Raw genomic sequence first — 19114 nt, forward strand, 5'->3', positions numbered from 1 at the left:
TTTATATTGTTTTGAACGTGGTGGTTTTTGGACCTTTGACCATTTTATTCCTCTTTGCACCGTTCGGCCTTCTTGTGAGATTTGCTTTGCATAGGGAATTATTTTGTGTTTTTAATTTTATCTTATTAAGGTCCATTCCACTCTTGTTTGCAGAATCTTGATAATTGGAGATAAAGATGGACATTTTCTCGTTTAGAGACTTTACTAAGAAAGAATTAATGAAAGAAATTAATAATTTAGATGAACCCCTAGGAATCCAACAGTCTGATGATTTGGAAACATTATTCAGACAATTACAGGGTTTACTATCAAAAGAAATCACCCTTATGTGGAAAAGTACCTCTCGGAGAAAATGGTTCCAGAAGGTCTAAGGTGGAACTTACCACTTAATGGCGATAATAACATGCAAGATCAAAAACTATGGGAAAGTCTTTTAAGCAAATGTTCTTTTCAAGCAATGGAATTCATTTTGAATTGAAGCTACACCGGAGAAAAAAACTAAAACTATTAAATGAATCCATAGAGGAATTACGGGTCAAGTTAGAACCATGTAAAAATTTTGATGATTATACTGAATTATCTAATCAATGTCAAAAGCAGTGAGAAAAAATAGAACATGAAGTTCATCTGAAAAAAACAACAAAAATATAGCAAAGTTAAGAGAGATTCTGAGAACAACACAGTGTTCAGATGGCAGAAAAAAATGAATAAAGATAATCAAGACCTGCAGAACCAGGAACAGGCTATACGAAGAACTCCGGAAAATCCTAATGATCAGAGATATGGAAATGAGGGTAATAGAGGAAGAGCTGTATATAGATCAAGGGTCAATAATACTACACAGGTATCATTGCATCAAAATGAAGACAGGTATAATGGTGCTTGGCACCGCAATTATAATTCAATTAATCACAGAGAGACCGTACTAGAAGTAACTACAATAAATCCAATTACAATCAACGCAGGAGGAGAGAACATTCACGGGAAACTCCCCAGTATAGAGAACATACATATAATAAAAGATACACATTGGAAATGGGATATCGTTGTACAAAAGATCCAATTTCGAACCAACAGCGCTACCCACAGAGAAATTCACCAAAAAGAACATATGAACATTCCAGACATAGTGAATTTGCACTTACCAACAGGTACACACCTTAGCTACACTGAAGCATATCTTGTTCAATCCCTGCGCTGAGTGGTTTTGCTGAAAAAACTATTATAAAATTATGATAATGAAGCTCTGTCGCTTCTGTGCCTGGCTCCAGTGCTTCTCATCTTACATAAAGTATGCACTGCTCGAGAGAATGAAGTAACCACTGTGTTGTGCCTGACAGGCAGAAGCAATCAACCGCTGCACCAGCTCCCAGCTGCTGTGTATGAGTGATCCAGCTCAGGTTGATCCTCCTGTCTGGATAGTTCAGAAAGCTCTGTGTGATGTGTTTATCAAGGGCCGGTTGAAGCAATCCAGCTTTCTGAAGGTCCTGAATGTTATAATTACTTTTTCATCAAAACCACTCAGGTCAGGGATTAAGCAAGGTATGGTTCTGCATCAGTTTAGCTACATCATTCTCAAAGAATGTTTGGTTCATAAAGCAGAAAATCAAAGATTCTACCTCACTCCCTTCTGGACATTTCCTTGGTGAGTCCACCAAGAGAGCAAAGCTTTCACAGTTAAGGGAATGCTTTTCCTTAGCATTTCCTTAGCACCCATCTCTGAAGACTTCTGGATTGATATTGGCCCTTGGCCACCTTTGAACCTACTGACTTTCTCTGTGGATTGGAATATGGTATAAGGCGTCACGTAAATCGATGGTGAACATGAACGCTCCCCTGGGAATTACAGGGGTTGTTAACCTTATGGATTGCATCTTGAATTTTTTGTAGTGAATGCATCTGTTTAGTCCTCGTAGATTTATTATGAGACGATGAGAACCATCGGGTTTTCTTATCAAAAATAGGGGGAGGGCCTGGCCCCTCTTGTCTGGAGGAACTGGGATGATCACATTCAACTTCAGTAAATCCAGGAGGTTTGACAACAAAAGAAGATTTAGGCTTTTTGAGTGATAGGTCAAGATTTTGTCGTTCTGGGGAGGTGGGAAACAGATTTGATTACCCTTTCCTCTGCTTCCTTGGGTTACGAAAAAGACCTCTTCTCTGATTTCTAGAAAGTTTCCTTAGCAGAAAATCTAATGCCTTCTCCCAATGTGTCTGTCAGGAACCCTGTAGCTGAAGACGTTTTTATTTATATTCAGATTGGATGATTCCCATAATTTCTTCGGGAGACTATCCGATTTTCTATCCAGAGGTCCTCAAACGGTAAATCATTTTTCTTTACCACTTTTGAACGTCCACTTTTGGAGGGGTGTCCCATAACTTAGTGTCATTTTTGTTAAACTTTAATCGGTTCCTGAATTTCTTAGGGATAAGTGAACATCTGTCGCTTCAATTTTTCTTCGATCATCTCCTTCAGGGTCTGATTTAACGAAAAGAAAAAGCGCATGTTTCCTATGAGAACTTCAAACAATTCATCCTGAAAGGATGATGGCTCTATTATGTCTTCAAAATTTGGAGTATCTCTAACTGCCTTAATTAGGGTGTCTAAATCTTCTCCTGAAAGTAAATATTTGTAAGCGGGTCTTTCCGCCAGTAGCATAGGTGCATCCTAGTCCTCAGAATCTGACATATGTTTGGAGCCTGATAAACCCTCAGTCATGGGTCTTGGTCTTTTAGCCAGGAATTCATTGTATCTCATCTACCAGAATATTTCTCCTCTTTTAGTCTAACAAAACACATACATCATTTCCTTCTACATGTTTTCTTAGCAGTCACTTGAGAATCCTTCTTTTTTACTTTTCTTTTTGCTTATCTTTATCCTTAAATAGCCTCTTTTTCGCCTTTTCTTTAGCTTTCGGGGGTTCCTAAAGGAGAAAGGCACATAGCCCCAACAGGGTACTCACTCGAATCTCCAGGATCTGAGGGGTAAAGAAGAAATCCTTAGCCATTATGGAGTCGTTCAGTGTATCACATTGATTAAGAAGTGTACAGGAGACCTCAGTGCATAACATGACAGACCCTCTTAAATACTCTCACCAGACCGTGGTCCAGGCTGTGGAAGCAGCACCACCCACTGTATTCTGACCCACTTCCAGAACTCTGTCCTCCGACGAGACACATGGGCTACACAAAGATGGGGACACTTCCTGTTGCTAGTTGCGGACCAGAAGAGTGTGCCGGCGTTGTATAAGTGGTGTGATCAGGATTGAACGCAGCTCCTGACATATTAATGCCGCAATTGGTGCCGGCAACGATCATGACAGTTAACAGCAGGTGTCAGATTGAGCCCTCTCCATACAGGGCAGGTGTCTGCTGCACACCCCTTCACAACCAATCAAAGAGGTGGCAAGGGAGACAAGACTCTTGACACTGTGCTACTCTGCAGAATGTCAGAGCAGACATATATCCATTGGTATTGATTGTACCACACACTTATTTTACTCCAAGGGTGGTGCTCTGTGCATTGTTCTCCTACCACTGCAGTGTGTAGATAATGGTGACTGGGCCACTATGTTACTGTAGGTTTGAAATGAGGATGTTGCTGGCTGAACTCTACTGCTGAGTATGTATAGGGGTAACTCCTACTGTATTTTATTGCAAGCTGTGTATGGAGATGATACCAACTGTGCAGCTGTGAAATAAAAACTTTACAGGGGTGTGCCCAGACTGTACTGTGTTATGTTGTGGAGAGTAATCAGAGGTGACTGTAATGCTTTGCGTAGGTCTGCAGCGATGTTGCGGTCTTCCCTCCCCCATCCCACCTGCAGACTGGGGTGCAGACAGGTGAGACTGACAACTAGTAACTGAAGCTTCCAGTTCCTGCAGGTGGAGAGTGAAGCACATCCTGCGGCCACAGAGCACAGAGCAACTACCTGTCAGCACTGAGCACGCCTGGGGGGGAGCCACTGACAGATCCAAAGCTCAGTAGGATGAAGCCTCATACCTCAACCTTGATAACTACTCTTCATGTGCCTCCTCACTAAATAATGAGTTTTGACCATTATGTCAATATGTCTGAGAATTCACCTTTTTATTTTATTGCTGTATCCGTCCACTATTGTCCATCCTGATAACCAGAGTAAAGCAGTTTATCTAAGTGACCTGGAGTAGTCGCTTGGAGACCAAAATTGTAGCACACAGTGGGGGACATGCATCTTTATTTTGACTTTGTTTTTTCTTTTTGTGCATTTTTATTCTTTTTTGCAACATTTTGGGCACATTTTTTTGAGCCTATGGCAGGGTCTGAAGTTGTTTGTCCGTGTGTGTATCTTTTGCAGTGTACCTAATGTAGTGTGAGGGCTTTTTTCTGTGTAACTTCTGTGTAATTGCCCTTTACACTCACCGGCCACTTTATTAGGTACACCTGTCCAACTGCTCGTTAACACTTAATTTCTAATCAGCCAATCACATGGCGGCAACTCAGTGCATTTAGGCATGTAGACATGGTCAAGACAATCTCCTGCAGTTCAAACAGAGCATCAGTATGGGGAAGAAAGGTGATTTGAGTGCCTTTGAATGTGGCATGGTTGTTGGTGCCAGAAGGGCTGGTCTGAGTATTTCAGAAACTGCTGATCTACTGGGATTTCCACACACAACCATCTCTAGGATTTACAGAGAATGGTCCGAAAAAGAAAAAACATCCAGTGAGCGGCAGTTCTGTGGGCGGAAATGCCTTGTTGATGCCAAAGGTCAGAGGACAATGGGCAGACTGGTTCGAGCTGATAGAAAGGCAACAGTGACTCAAATCGCCACCCGTTACAACCAAGGTAGGCAGAAGAGCATCTCTGAACGCACAGTACATCGAACTTTGAGGCAGATGGGCTACAGCAGCAGAAGACCACACCGGGTGCCACTCCTTTCAGCTAAGAACAGGAAACTGAGGCTACAATTTGCACAAGCTCATCGAAATTGGACAGTAGAAGATTGGAAAAACGTTGCCTGGTCTGATGAGTCTCGATTTCTGCTGCAACATTCGGATGGTAGGGTCAGAATTTGGCGTCAACAACATGAAAGCATGGATCCATCCTGCCTTGTATCGACGATTCAGGCTGGTGGTGTTGGTGTCAGGGTGTGGGGAATATTTTCTTGGCACTCTTTGGGCCCCTTGGTACCAATTGAGCATCGTTGCAACGCCACAGCCTACCTGAGTATTGTTGCTGACCATGTCCATCCCTTTATGACCACAATGTACCCAACATCTGATGGCTACTTTCAGCAGGATAATGCGCCATGTCATAAAGCTGGAATCATCTCAGACTGGTTTCTTGAACATGACAATGAGGTCACTGTACTCAAATGGCCTCCACAGTCACCAGATCTCAATCCAATAGAGCATCTTTGGGTTGTGGTGGAACGGGAGATTTGCATCATGGATGTGCAGCCGACAAATCTGCGGCAACTGTGTGATGCCATCATGTCAATATGGACCAAAATCTCTGAGGAATGCTTCCAGCACCTTGTTGAATCTATGCCACGAAGAATTGAGGCAGTTCTGAAGGCAAAAGGGGGTCCAACCCGCTACTAGCATGGTGTACCTAATAAAGTGGCCGGTAAGTGTATAGTGATAGTATTTAATTCCAGGCGGGAAAAATTTCCAAATATAGTGAAATTGGCATAAATACCATTGTGAAACATATACAAAATCTAATAAAAAGTAATCAAAAGGCCATACAGTCCTCAAAATGGTAGCATTAAAAACATTGTCTCAAGTTGCAAAAAATGACACCACACACAGCTCTGTACACTGAAGTATGAAAAAGTTATTAGCGCCAGAAAAAGGCTAAATTAATTTTTTTTTTGTACTGGAGGATTTAATTTTTGTAAATGTATAAAAACATTATAAAACCTATATAAATTTGGTATCCCTGTGATCATACCGATCCAAGGAATAAAGTTAATGTCACGGGTGCCCCAGCGAGCCAAGTCACGGATTGCGGGCACACTCGTACCCCTCTCCATGGCGCTGCCTGGACTCCGGACTTACCTCTCCATGCTCCCGCTCCCGTCCGGCCTAGGCCCCGCGCACGCCCCCACTCCCTAGATTTAAAGGGCCAGCGCACAGGTGATTGCCGTTGGCCACTTCCGGATCTGCTATATAATCCGGCAGCTCCCATCATTCCCCGCCGGATCTTCAAGCCATTCCCAGTTAAGTGAAAGCCCTCCTGCGTTCCAGTGTCCCAGTGCTCCTGAGTGTTCCCACATTCCATTCCTGAGTTCCTGCGTTCCAGTTCCTACTCTTGTGTTCCCGCTCCTGTGTTCCCCTGACCCTGTTCCTGTGTTCCTGTGATCTTGCTCCTGTGTTCCTGTTCCATGTTCCAGTCTGTTCCTGCATTCCTGTTTCGTGTGCCTGCTCCTGTGTTCCTGCTGTGAGTTCCAGTTTGCCTTCCTGCTGTCATCCCATCCCTGGGTTTGGACTGTGTCTTGCATTCTACCTTCGCTGCCACTGTGGGCTAGTCGCACCTGTGGAACGACCTGGTGGCCTGGTGGCACCCCGCCGCAGCAAAACCATCCCGGTTTGCGGCAGGCTCTAGTGTAGACCAGGTGCCAATTAGACTCCGGTTCCAGGTGACAGCTAGTACCATCTCCCGTGGTGGTCCAGAGGGTCCACAGACTCAGAACCCTGACAGTAAACATGACATTTGGTGTGCACAGAGAAAGTTGTACAATCCAAGCCCACAAGAAAATGGTGCAAATGAGTTTTTTTTTACTTTGGCCGCTAGTTTCAGTTACTGGGTTAAATCCTGGGAATAATAGTTATTATATTTTGATCCATGCAACATTTTTGGGATGTGGCGATGCCTAATACATTTATGATTTTGACTGTTTATATATATTTATAATTAGAATTTTTAGCTTTTTCTTAATTACCCTATATACTTGAGTATAGGCCGAGTTTTTCAGCACAAAATTTGTGCTGAAAAACCCTAACTCGACTTATAATCGAATCTATAAAAAAAAAAAAATACACAGTACTCACCTTTCCAACGGCCATAAAAGGTGAGGACAGTGTTACATTTTCTTTTACTACAGGGAGGCAGGCTGTATACTACAGGTAGCTGGCAGGCTATATATTATGGGGCTGGCAGGTTATACACTACAGGGGGCTGGCAGGCTATATACTACAGGGGGCTGGCAGGCTATATACTAAGGGGGCAGACAGCCTATATATTAGAGGGGCTGGCAGGCTATATACTACAGTGGCTGGCAGGCTATATAATGGGGGGGGCAGGCAGGCTATATACTACAGGTGCTGGCAGGCTATATACTGGGGGGCTTTTGACCAATGCATTTCCCACCCTCAGCTTATACTCGAGTCAATAGGTTTTTGGCGTTTTTTGTGTTAAAATTAGGTACCTCGGCTTATACTCGAGTAGACGTATATACTGAAGTATATACAGTATTTTTTTACTTTTTAATTATTTTATTTATTAGTTTTTCAGACCCCACTTTTATCCTAGGTTGTTTGATTGATTCTAGGATTTTACTACTCATTTATTATAATGTGCCACTGGCACATTGTAACAAATGTCCAGAAACCATACAGACACGGGCCTTACAAAGATCGTCGCCCCCCCGTGACATCATCAGGGAGTGGCGATCACCGTCAAGATGGCATGTGACACCAGCAAAGCACCAATCACGGATGTTTCCAGTGGGTGTGTAAACACTCACCGGGTAAGGAGAGAGCTCAGCCCATAAGCCCTCTCCGAATACCTGCAGCCGGCGTGTGATATACGTATAGCCATACATCACACGTCGTTAAGTGTTTAATATGCATATAAAAAGTTGCAAACATATTTAAAAATGCTTACACAAACTCACACACACAAACAGGTTGTTTTGTATCATAGAGTAATAGGTGTCTGACCATGTTCATTTTCCTCTGATATCGCATCTGCGATCAGACAAGCCTGTCTTTCACAGCCTTTGCGTTGCATTTAAAAACAGCACAAACGCTGTGCGCAGACAGGGCCTAAGTCTGCACGTAAAATCCAAGGTTTCAATAATAATAGAGGTCTCTGCATTTGTATCCCCTGTGATCAAACATTTGTTCTCTATGATTCTGATAAAGGACAAGTCTGTTGCGCGACAACTCTTCTAAGGGCACATGGTCTACACATAGACATGCTTTCCCTATGCCCCTTGTACAACGAGGAGCGGCAAAGTTCTTCAGGTCCTTGCTGCATTCCTCAGGATCATTAGCTGCACTTAATGTTTTCATCACATACTAATTATCATTTGCTAATAACAACTCAAGAGCCCAAACTACACAGATAAGATCGCAGGATGTAATCTCATCGGAAAATCTCTCTCTGCAAATGAGACAGCTGACTGCAGGCAGGGGGACGCTCTGTAGCATTATGCAGAATATAATCTCAAAAAGCAGCCACCAAGTCCAGTCCTTAAAGCAAACCTGTCTGATGATTGCTGCTGCCCTATTGGAGAATATGTAGGGAGTGAGGTTGAGATCTGTGATATACAGTATACCATATTTTTCTGAACTTAAGGGAACCTGTCAACAGAAAGTGACTAGAGATGAGCGAACATACTCGTCCGAGCTTGATGCTCGTTCGAGCATTAGCGTACTTGAAACTGCTCGTTGCTCGGACGAATACTTTGCCTGCTTGAGAAAATGGCATCTCCCGCTGTTGTGATTTTTGGCGGCCAGAAACAGAGCCAATCACAAGCCAGGAGACTCTGCACTCCACCCAGCATGACGTGGTACCCTTACACGTCGATAGCAGTGGTTGGCTGGCTGGCCTGATCAGGTGACCCTGGAATAGACTAGCCCCTGCCCGCGCTGCTCGGATCATTCTCTGTCTGGATGCCGCTAGGGAGAGAGCTGCTACTGGTCAGGGAAAGCATTAGGGTGTTCTATTAGAATAGTGTTAGGCATGAGTGATTCTACAAGAACCCAACAGCCCTTCTTAGGGCTACAATAACGTTTTATCTTACTTTTTTTTGTTTGCTTGTGGCTGGGCTTGCTGCCACTAGTAGTGCAGCTAGTACCATATTGTGAGGAATTTGCTGGGAGACTTGCGACCGTTGTGTTTAGCTCTTAGTGATACACATATCCACCTCAAACACCGAAGTGGGACAATTTATTAGGGGTTTGATTTGAATTAGGCAGAGTCTGCTGATTTATTTTTTTTTATGTTTATTTCTTTTTATAACTCAAAGTCTTCAGGCACAGCACAAAATCCAGTTGTGTGCTGTCAGTGTAGGTTAGAAACTAGCCATAGCAATAGGATAGCATCGTTTTGTTTAAAAAAAAAAAAAAAAAAAATTTAAGTTTACATTTTAATTTGGAAAATGTTTAACCCGAGGGCTAGGGGTAGAGGACGAGGGCGTGTACGTGGGCGTACAACTACTGCAGGGGTCAGAGGCCGTGGTCCTGGGCGGGGTGAGACATCACCTGCTGATGAAGGAGCAGGGGAACCCCGCAGAGCTACACTCCCTAGGTTCATCATGTCTCAAGTTACTGGGACTCGTGGTAGACCACTGTTGAGGCCAGAACAGTGCGAAGAGGTGATGTCCTGGATTGCGGACAATGCTTCTAGCCATTTGTCCACCAGTCAGTCTTTCACGCAGTCCACCCATGTCACCGAAATCAGCACTCCTCCAGCTCCTCCACCTCAGCCTCCTTCCCCCCAGTCTGCCCCCTCCCAGCAAAATTTGGCATTTGAACCGGCATACTCTGAGGAACTGTTTTCTGGACCCTTCCCACAGTCACAAACCACTTGTCCGGTTGCTACTGAGCTATTTTCCGATGCCCAGGTTTTCCACCGCTCGCAGTCTGTGGGTGATGATGACATTATTGACGTAGTGGAAGAAGTGTGTAAAGAGGTGTCGGACGATGAGGAGACACGGTTGTCAGACAGTGGTGAAGTTGTTGTCAGGGCAGGAAGTCAGAGGGGGGAACAGACTGAGGGATCGGAGGATGATGAGCTGACAGACCCAAGCTGGGTTGATAGGCCGGGTGAACACAGTGCTTCTGAGACGGAGGCGAGTCCTATAGCAGAACAGGTTGGAAGAGGCAGTGGTGGGGCCAGACGGAGAGGCAGGGCCAGAGCTGGTGCATCAGCGCCAAATGTTTCCCGTAGTCAAGCTCCCGTGGCGAGGGCAAGATTTTCAGAAGTCTGGAGGTTCTTTAAAGAAACACCGGATGACCGACGGACTGTGGTGTGCAACCTGTGCCAAACCAGGATCAGCAGGGGTTCCACAACTACTAGCTTAACTACCACCAGTATGCGCAGGCATATGAATGCTAAACACCCCACTCAATGGCACCAAGCCCGTTCACCTCCGGCCGGGCACACCACTGCTCCTTCCCCTGTGTCATCTGCTAGTCAGCCCCCTGCCCAGGACCCCGGCCCAAACACCTCCCGTGCGGAAACCCCATCTTCGCCTCCACGATCCTCCACAGCATCCACCAGCGTTCAGCTCTCCATACCCCAGACGCTGGAGCGCAAAGGAAGTATAGTGCAACCCAACCACACGCCCAAGCCCTCAACGTCCACATCTCCAAACTGCTTAGCCTGGAGATGCTGCCCTATAGGCTGGTAGAGACCGAGGCCTTTCGAAACCTCATGGCGGCGGCCGCCCCTCGGTATTCGGTCCCCAGCCGCCACTACTTTTCCCGATGTGCCGTCCCAGCCCTGCACAAGCACGTGTCAGAGAACATCATCCGTGCCCTGACCAACGCCGTTTCTGACAAGGTACACCTGACCACGGACACGTGGACGAGTGCTACCGGGCAGGGCCACTATATATCGCTGATGGCACATTGGGTTAACTTGGTGGAGGCTGGGACCGAGTCTGACCCTGGGGCTGGTCATATACTGCCGACGCCGAGGATTGCGGGGCCTACCTCGGTCCAGGTCTCAAAAGCCTACTATGCCTCCTCCTCCTCCCACCCCTCCTCCACCTCCTCCTCCAAATTACCATCCGTGGGCATGGCGCCATCAGACGCTAGCTCTAGGCACATCAGCAGTGCCATCGCTAAGCGACAGCAGGTGGTGCTCAAACTGCTGAGCCTAGGCGATAAAAGGCACACCACCCAAGAGCTATTACAGGGCATCACGGCGCAGACTGATCTGTGGCTGGCACCGCTGAACCTGAAGCCAGGCATGGTTGTGTGTGACAACGGCCGTAACCTGGTGGCGGCTCTGCAACTCGGCAGACTGACACATGTGCCATGCCTGGCCCATGTGTTAAATCTCATAGTTCAGCGTTTCCTCAAGACATACCCCAATCTGTCTGATTTGCTCACGAAGGTGCGCCGCATCTGTGCGCATTTCAGGAAGTCCAGCACAGATGCTGCCACTCTCAGGGCAGGGCAGCGCAGCGCCGCCTCCAACTGCCCACTCACCGACTGTTGTGCGACGTGCCCACGAGGTGGAATTCAACATTAACCATGTTATCCAGAGTTTACCAGCAGCGCAGAGTGATTGTAGACTGCCAGATGTCAACTTCCACCAGAACTGGTAGTCGGGTCAGCCAGCTTCCTCAAGTCTACAATGAGGAGTGGACATGGATGTCTGATATCTGTCAGGTGCTGAGTAACTTTGAGGAGTCAACACAGATGGTCAGTGGCGATGCCGCCATCATCAGCCTCACCATCCCGCTGCTTGGCCTGTTGAAAAACTCTGATCAGCATGAAGTCGGAAGCTTTGCGCTCGTCACAAGAGACGGGGGAAGAAGATTCCCTTGTTGATAGCCAAAGCACCCTTAGGTCTGTTTCTCAGCACATATCGGAGGAGGTGGAGGAGGATGAGGAGGAGAATGTTGGCGAGACAGAACAGGGGACCATTGTTCAGTCCTTCACTGTTCAGCGTGTATGGGCAGAAGAAGAGGAGTTGGAGGAGTTGGAGGAGGAGGAAATGGGCAGCCAGTGAGGGGAGTGAATTCTTGCACGTTGGGACTCTGGCGCATATGGCAGATTTCATGCTAGGCTGCCTGTCCCGTGACCCTTGCGTTCAAAGAATTTATTCCAGCACCGATTACTGGGTATTCACTCTCCTGGACCCATGGTACAAGCAAAATCTTTCCACTCTCATCCCTGGAGAGGAAAGGAGTGTGAGAATGCATGAATACCAGCAGGCCCTGGTGCACAAGCTGAAACAGTATTTCCCTTCTGACAGCGCTAGCGGCAGAGGGCGTATTTCTGCGGGACAAGTAGCGAGGGAGAGTAGGCGAGCAGGCAGCTTGTCCAGCACTGAAAACTTTTTTGGACTGCCACATACAGGCACTATCCAAATTAAATTGTCTCCATAGCAGCCTCCACACGTCGTCTTTTTAGCTGCCTCCACATGTTGTCTCCATTGCTACCTCCACACGTCATCGCCATAGCTGCCTCCAAAAGTCGTCCATATATCTGCCTCCATACATGGTCTCCATATCAAACGAACTGTGTCAGGCAGAATTTTGGGTTGTTTTCATGGCTTCCACATCAAACTTGTTAACTTTGTCGCCACCCTGCTGTGTAATCCACAAAATATACTGGCAAACTTTTATCATTTACCGATATTATTTCAGCGCTTCTTGCGCATCTGTTTACATTCCCCTCACCCGCCATAACCCAAACTTATAAGAACACTACTACACTTGATCTTATACAAAAGGTTCTTAGAAGTGCTGATTGATGAGTAGCCGAGAGACAGGGGCTTGGATAGGCGAAAGCTTGCCTGGCAGCGGAGCGCCAGCTCCATCCCAAGATCCAACTAACATAGTTTTAACTGCAGCACCTTTAATCTACTACTAGTTCACTGCCTCCATACATTGTCCCCTTATCAAACGAGCTGTGTCAGGCAGAATTTTCAGGTGTTTCACCAGATACATAGTGGAACTCGGCCCATCTGTCGCCGTCATGCTGGAGACCTGAAGTTGCAATCATAGCAGTGCAATATGGATGCCCCATACTGTTGCTCTTAATCATGGAACCATTTCCGAAAAAACAATTAAAAATAGAACCACTATGCTATTCCATTATTCCTAGGTGAAATATTCAAACGACCCGCCCTGCTTTGAAAATTATAATTTTTTCAAAGTAAACGCTTCTGGCCCCCAGGCCCATTTTGGGTGGGGAGGAGCCGAGAGACAGGGGCTTGGACAGGCGAAAGCTCGCCTGGCAGTGGACCGCCAGCTCCATCCCAAGATTAGGCAGCCTCAGAGGCATCCATGCATGCTGCCCCTGCTGTTTCCTGTCCATTTTGCCTCCACGATCCTCCACAGCGTCCACCAATGTCTCCATGCGCAACTTTCAACTCTCTATACCCCAGACGCTGGAGCACAAGAGGATATGCAGCACATCATGCCCTTATCAAACGAGCTGTGTCAGGCAGAATTTTCAGGTGTTTCACCAGATACATAGTGGAACTCGGCCCATCTGTCGCCGTCATGCTGGAGACCTGAAGTTGCAATCATAGCAGCGCAATATGAATGCCCCATACTGTCGCTCTTAATCATGGAAGTCGTCTCCATGGCTGCCTCCACATGTCGTCCCCTTATCAAAAGAGCTGTGTCAGGCTCATTTTTCGGGTGTTTCACCAGATACATTATGGAACTTGGTCACTATGTCGCCACCATGCTGTGTTATCGACTAAATATACCGTCATCCTTTTGTTCACATAGGAAATCATTTCAGCGCTTCTTGCTCACCTCCTTTGGTTCCTCTCTGCCACCCATTGGTTTGAAGCCTGAGTCCATTTAGGGTATGTCGCCATGACACTCTCTAGCCTGCCGCTGCCTCTGCATGCCGTCCCCTATAGTGTCAGGGTCAATTATTGCATGTTTTAGATGCTATCTAGCCTCATTCGGTCACTCTGTCATGGCCATGCTGTTGCCCATAATTTTTGCATAATGGTGCGATTAAGCAGCTTCAGAGGCATCCATGCATGCTGCCCCTGCTGTTTCCTGTCCATTTCCGTGGTGTTTCCATCCTTTTCTGAGGTTCCCAGGTGTTTGGCCAAGCTTCCCTGTGCAGACCCTTGGTCCCCTTGAAAAATGCTCGAGTCTCCCATTGACTTCAATGGGGCTCGTTATTCGAGACGAGCACTCGAGCATCGGGAAAAGTTTGTCTCGAATAACGAGTACCCGAGCATTTTAGTGCTCGCTCATCTCTAAAAGTGACCTAATAAACCATCAATTTGTTGTCAAGCAGTTGAACACCTCCCAGAACATGTTTTCTTTTCATGACCTGGCATGGTGGCATCATCCAGAAAATCAACTTTAAAGGTTACTGGTGGTAGAGTATCCTAATGAGACGGCTTGTTCAGTCTAACCATCATCTTTATTAATGAAGTAATAACTTTGTATAACAGCTGGAGACGCTCAGGCTGACGATGACCGAGCGTCTCTCAGCTTCCCTGGCTTTTTTTTTTTTTATGCACGCCCCTGCTGCAAGCCTCCTCCTGCTCCCGAGAATTACTATTCCCGGTGACGGCAGATTGGGGAGTGGAGAGTGTGAAGCGTGCACTCTTTCCTAGTTCAACCGCTGTTTCATTAATAAAGATGCAAGAAAATGTGTTAAAAATGGTCCCACCATTGTCAAGACTTAACAAGTAGTCTAATTAGGACACTCTACCACCAGGAATGTCCTTTAAAGGGAGATTTTAAACTGTTGAATAAAGTCAAGGCGGAGAGTCAGCACTTAAGTCAAGCTCCCTGCATCAAACCCCCCCCCCCTTCGTTGTAATTGATGGTCCTGCATCCAGAGATGTCGCTAACCAGCATTCCTGAAGTCCACTGCATGATATCAAGCTCAGGAGGCATTAAGAGACGGAGAGATCTTGACTTCATTACTAAACACTCCATCTCCATGACTTTATGCAACCGTTTTACATTTGTGAGCTCTGTGCTGTACTGCAGGGGGCAGGGCTACAGGCTCAGTGCAGAAACAGACAGAAATCTCAGCAGCACAGCCTCACACAGAAATCCAAGATGGCAGCCACCCGACCCTACAGTTGGAGCCAGGGCCGGTTCTAGACAAAGTGGGGCCCTGGGCAAAACTAAAAGTGGGGCCCCAAAATAAAACTATTTTATGACCAATCACAGTCAGCAAGAGGCTCCCTTTAGTATGGTAAAACAATCTGTAATATGGGAGGATTTTATAGGAGATAGATTGGAGATTGATGGGCAGCACCTTGGCTCAGTGGTTAGCACTACAGCCTTGCAGCGCTGGTCAACATCTGCAAAGAGTTTGTATGTGTTTGCGTGGGTTTCCTCCGGGTCCTCCAGTTTTCTCCCACACTTCAAAAAATGACTGGTAGGTTGAATAGATTGTAAGCCCCATTAGGGACAGGGACTGATGTGACAAGCTCTGTGCAGCGATGCGTAATCTGTGTGTGCTATATAAATAAATAATTATTAATTATAATTATTATGATAGAAGATAAATATGAAAGATGATAGAGATTTCTAGATACAGAATATAAAGTAGATGATATGAGAGATAAATACAGTAGAAGAGAAATAGAAGATTGATAAATAGAGAAAAAGTGAGATTTATAAATGGTTAGATTATAGGAGATAGATAACTAGACAGATAGATATGTAGACAGGAGATGTTGCGTTAGTGCCGGAGCAATTTTTACAATTTTGACGTTTAAAAATAAAATCTAAATTACAGCTAAATTCATGCAATTTTGATTCAAACTAAGACTTTTTATAAAAATCCTTAAAATTTTACTTTGATGGCAAAAAATTTACTCCAAACAGAAAATATTTACCTTCACATCTCCTAAATGTAATAAATGAACATGTGTAGAGTTCACAAATGTGCAATATTCATATGTTCACATAAATAAATCCACAAAATATCACTAAAACTGTAATAACTAGATATCTTCTTATGAAATAAAAGGCAATAAGAGAGAATGTGTGCTCTTAGATAGTTCTACATAGAGAAGGGTTAAAAACATGAATATTAGTTGTTATTATTCCTTATAAGAATGTAGTAACATATAAAGTGAATATTTCCATTATCTGTGAGGTGCAGCAGCTCCTGTGTGCAGCAAATTCTCCCTGTAGCCTGATGGCTAAGAATCTGGAGGGGGGACACACTTCAGGGGGCTGTATCTTTGGCTCTGTGACACATAGAACCTCACTTCTTTCTTCCTATGAAAGAAGAGAATCTCTCCTTTCATATGAATCTAAATTTATGTTTCTAAGTATCAGGAAAACAGAGCTATTAACTGTTAAACTGCCATCGGGAGTGATTTATATATATAAAAATGGCACCTGATATTCTCACTTTAAACCTGAATATATCTGGTTCCATGGCACCTAGAAACAAAATTCAAGAATCATTTGAAAGAAGAGGTTCTCCCCTTTCAGGGGGCCCTGAGCAATTGCCCACTTTGCCTACCCATAGTGCCGGCCCTGGTTGGAGCTATGGGGAGCAGGGTGCATCCCACACCTGTCAGAGACCCCAAATGAGCACTCTCCCCTGAGACTGCAGAGCTGGAAGCCCATAGAGAGGCTTGGGCCTGGTATGGAATCTGAGACCCAGGCCTGCTGAACACCCATGCTTCACCTAGGTCCCCTATGCAGGATCTTCCAAGACCCTCTAACCCAGATGTCTTCCATCACTCCAGGGAGCACTCCCCTAGTGACAGTATAGCCTGCATAGTAGTAGATCTAGGGCAGACATCAGCGACCTGCGAACGCACATCGCCGCTATCCCTACCAGGAGCAATATGGAATCTTATGTGTCTAGGCTAGAAGTGTCTAATAGAGCAGCTAGCTATATTGAGTTCTGATGTCCGAATATCGAAGAGAGGGTATCCGCAACAAAGCATGCTGATACAACTGCAACCTCAAGACTCGACCGCCATGAGGTGCTCTTGGCTACGCACTCTATGCAACTTCAACACCTAACCCTGAGAATCGGGGCAAGAGAAACAACATAAGAGTGGGAGGCCTCCCTGAATCCATGGAACCCCATCGCCTAGATTAATGAGACCCTGGGAGTACTACTTGACACGCCTCTAAAGCTTGACCGGGCACACAGGTTCCTGGGCCCAAAGTCACCTGACTCTGAGGGGCCTAGAGATGTAATTTGCAGGGTACATAGGTACCAGTTAAAGAATAACATCATGCTGGCTGTGAGGGAGGGGGGGGGGGGGGCACCGGAATAACAGGGACACTCTATTCAACTCCTTCCTGATCTGTCACACCTCACTTTACAAAAGCACAGAGCACTGTGCCCCCTACTGCCGGCTCTACAACAGCATCAATTGCAATTTTCATGGAGCTTCCCGTTTCTCCTCCAGGTCCGGCAGGTTGGCAGGACATATATTCTCCGTCATCCGGATGACATCCCACTATTCACCAGAGACCTTGCGTTAGCCCCTTTTGAAATACAGGACTGGCCTTCTCTTCCCAAACTGCCACAAGTTAGAAGTTGGGGTCTCACACCACACCCACAGAGGGGACCCCACAGGAGCAAGAATAGGGGACGCTGCGTTGGCAAGAGCCACCCCCCCGACGTGGGCCCCATGGCTTGAGGCTGACTGATTGAAAAGTTACGCTGTAACTGTGGCCACCACCCTGAGTGTCTACCCCCCCCCCCCCACAACCATGGCCCAAATGTACATATGTATACATTCCTAATTGTTATTTTTGTTACAGGGTGCTGCCTATGTAACTCTGACCAATTGTTCTGTTCTTGTTTCGATGCCTATGATCTATTGTTATATCTTTGTACCGAAGCCTATAATTCAATTTGATTTGAAATTTATATGTCTTACTCATGTTTAGGAATAGGACCCTCCAGAGGCTTGGAGACCACAGAAGAGATAATGACAGATACTGGATGAGGAACCACCATACATCAAGACTGGCAATCAGATCCCCAACAAAGAATCTCCCCCCTCTTCCAGTTAAGCACAGGCTCATGGAGCTACACCCACGAAAGATTTGGCCACTGACAGAGGAGATGACCAGGGGCTTCTGGAGGGGGACCACAGGGAAATGATCCTGGGAGACTAGAGCAGCATCCACGTAGTTTCCTGCAGAACCGAAATCCAAGAAGGCAGAAACCTGAAACTGGCTACCTGTGCCAAAACTGAGCAGAACAGGAATGTTCAAACGTTGAGAAGCTTTGCTCTCACCTAGGGACGCTTCTCCCAAGAACCCTAGGTGCGGGCGTTTCCCGGGCGCTGAGGACGGACGGGACAAGTCCCAAGAAAGTGATCCAGGCTGGCACAATAAAGAGCATTCCATAAACCGAATATCAATCCGAGTGGGCAGAGAGATGAGAACACTCAGAGTAGACGTCAGGTCATGTGCAGACAGTGCGTCTTTAACTTCTCCCGAAAGTACCTTTTTACAGGTCGCAATAAGGGCTGCAGGCTTATTCCAGGCTAGCTCAGAGGCCAAAGTACGGAACTGAACTGCATAGTCACCAACGGAAGACCATAGCGGTGAGTTGTCCGAGCTGTTCACATTGCATGGCAATCTGTTGGGACTGCTGGACCACAACGGTGGTAAGACCAGCCAGTTTAGGTAGAACCTTGGGATCCATGGTCAGCCCTTACTGTCAGGCTTCAGGGGTAGTGGACCCACTGGACCACTGTGGACGATGATGTAAGCCAACACCCGGGACCCGAATCTAAGTGGCACCCAGTTTTCACCAGAGCCCGCCGCAAAGCAGGTTGGACTTTTTGCAGCGTGGTACCACCAGGTCGTTCCACAGGTGCGACTTTGTCCATGGTGGAGGCCAAGGCGAGGTACACAAACGTTAGTTAGAATTGTAGTCGGGGACAGGCAGGAGGGGCAGCATGGAATCAGAGTCGGGGATGTAACAACAGGTCAGGACAGGCGGAACAGGATCAAAGTCAAATACGGAACCGGGGTCAGAAATGGAAATCACACTAAGAATGCAGGTCATCAGGGAAGCTTTTTTTAACGGCACTAGGCACGAAGATCCGGGGAGTCAATGCATACCCTCAACCCTGACACAATATTATCTTGGTTGGTTAGCCTCCTATGTTAGCTGTGGGCTCTAAGTTTGGATCATCCCCAACTGCCCTAGAGGCCCTTTTTTCGGTCC

Source organism: Engystomops pustulosus, chromosome 7, assembly GCF_040894005.1.
Source record: "Engystomops pustulosus chromosome 7, aEngPut4.maternal, whole genome shotgun sequence".
Lineage (NCBI taxonomy): Eukaryota > Metazoa > Chordata > Amphibia > Anura > Leptodactylidae > Engystomops > Engystomops pustulosus.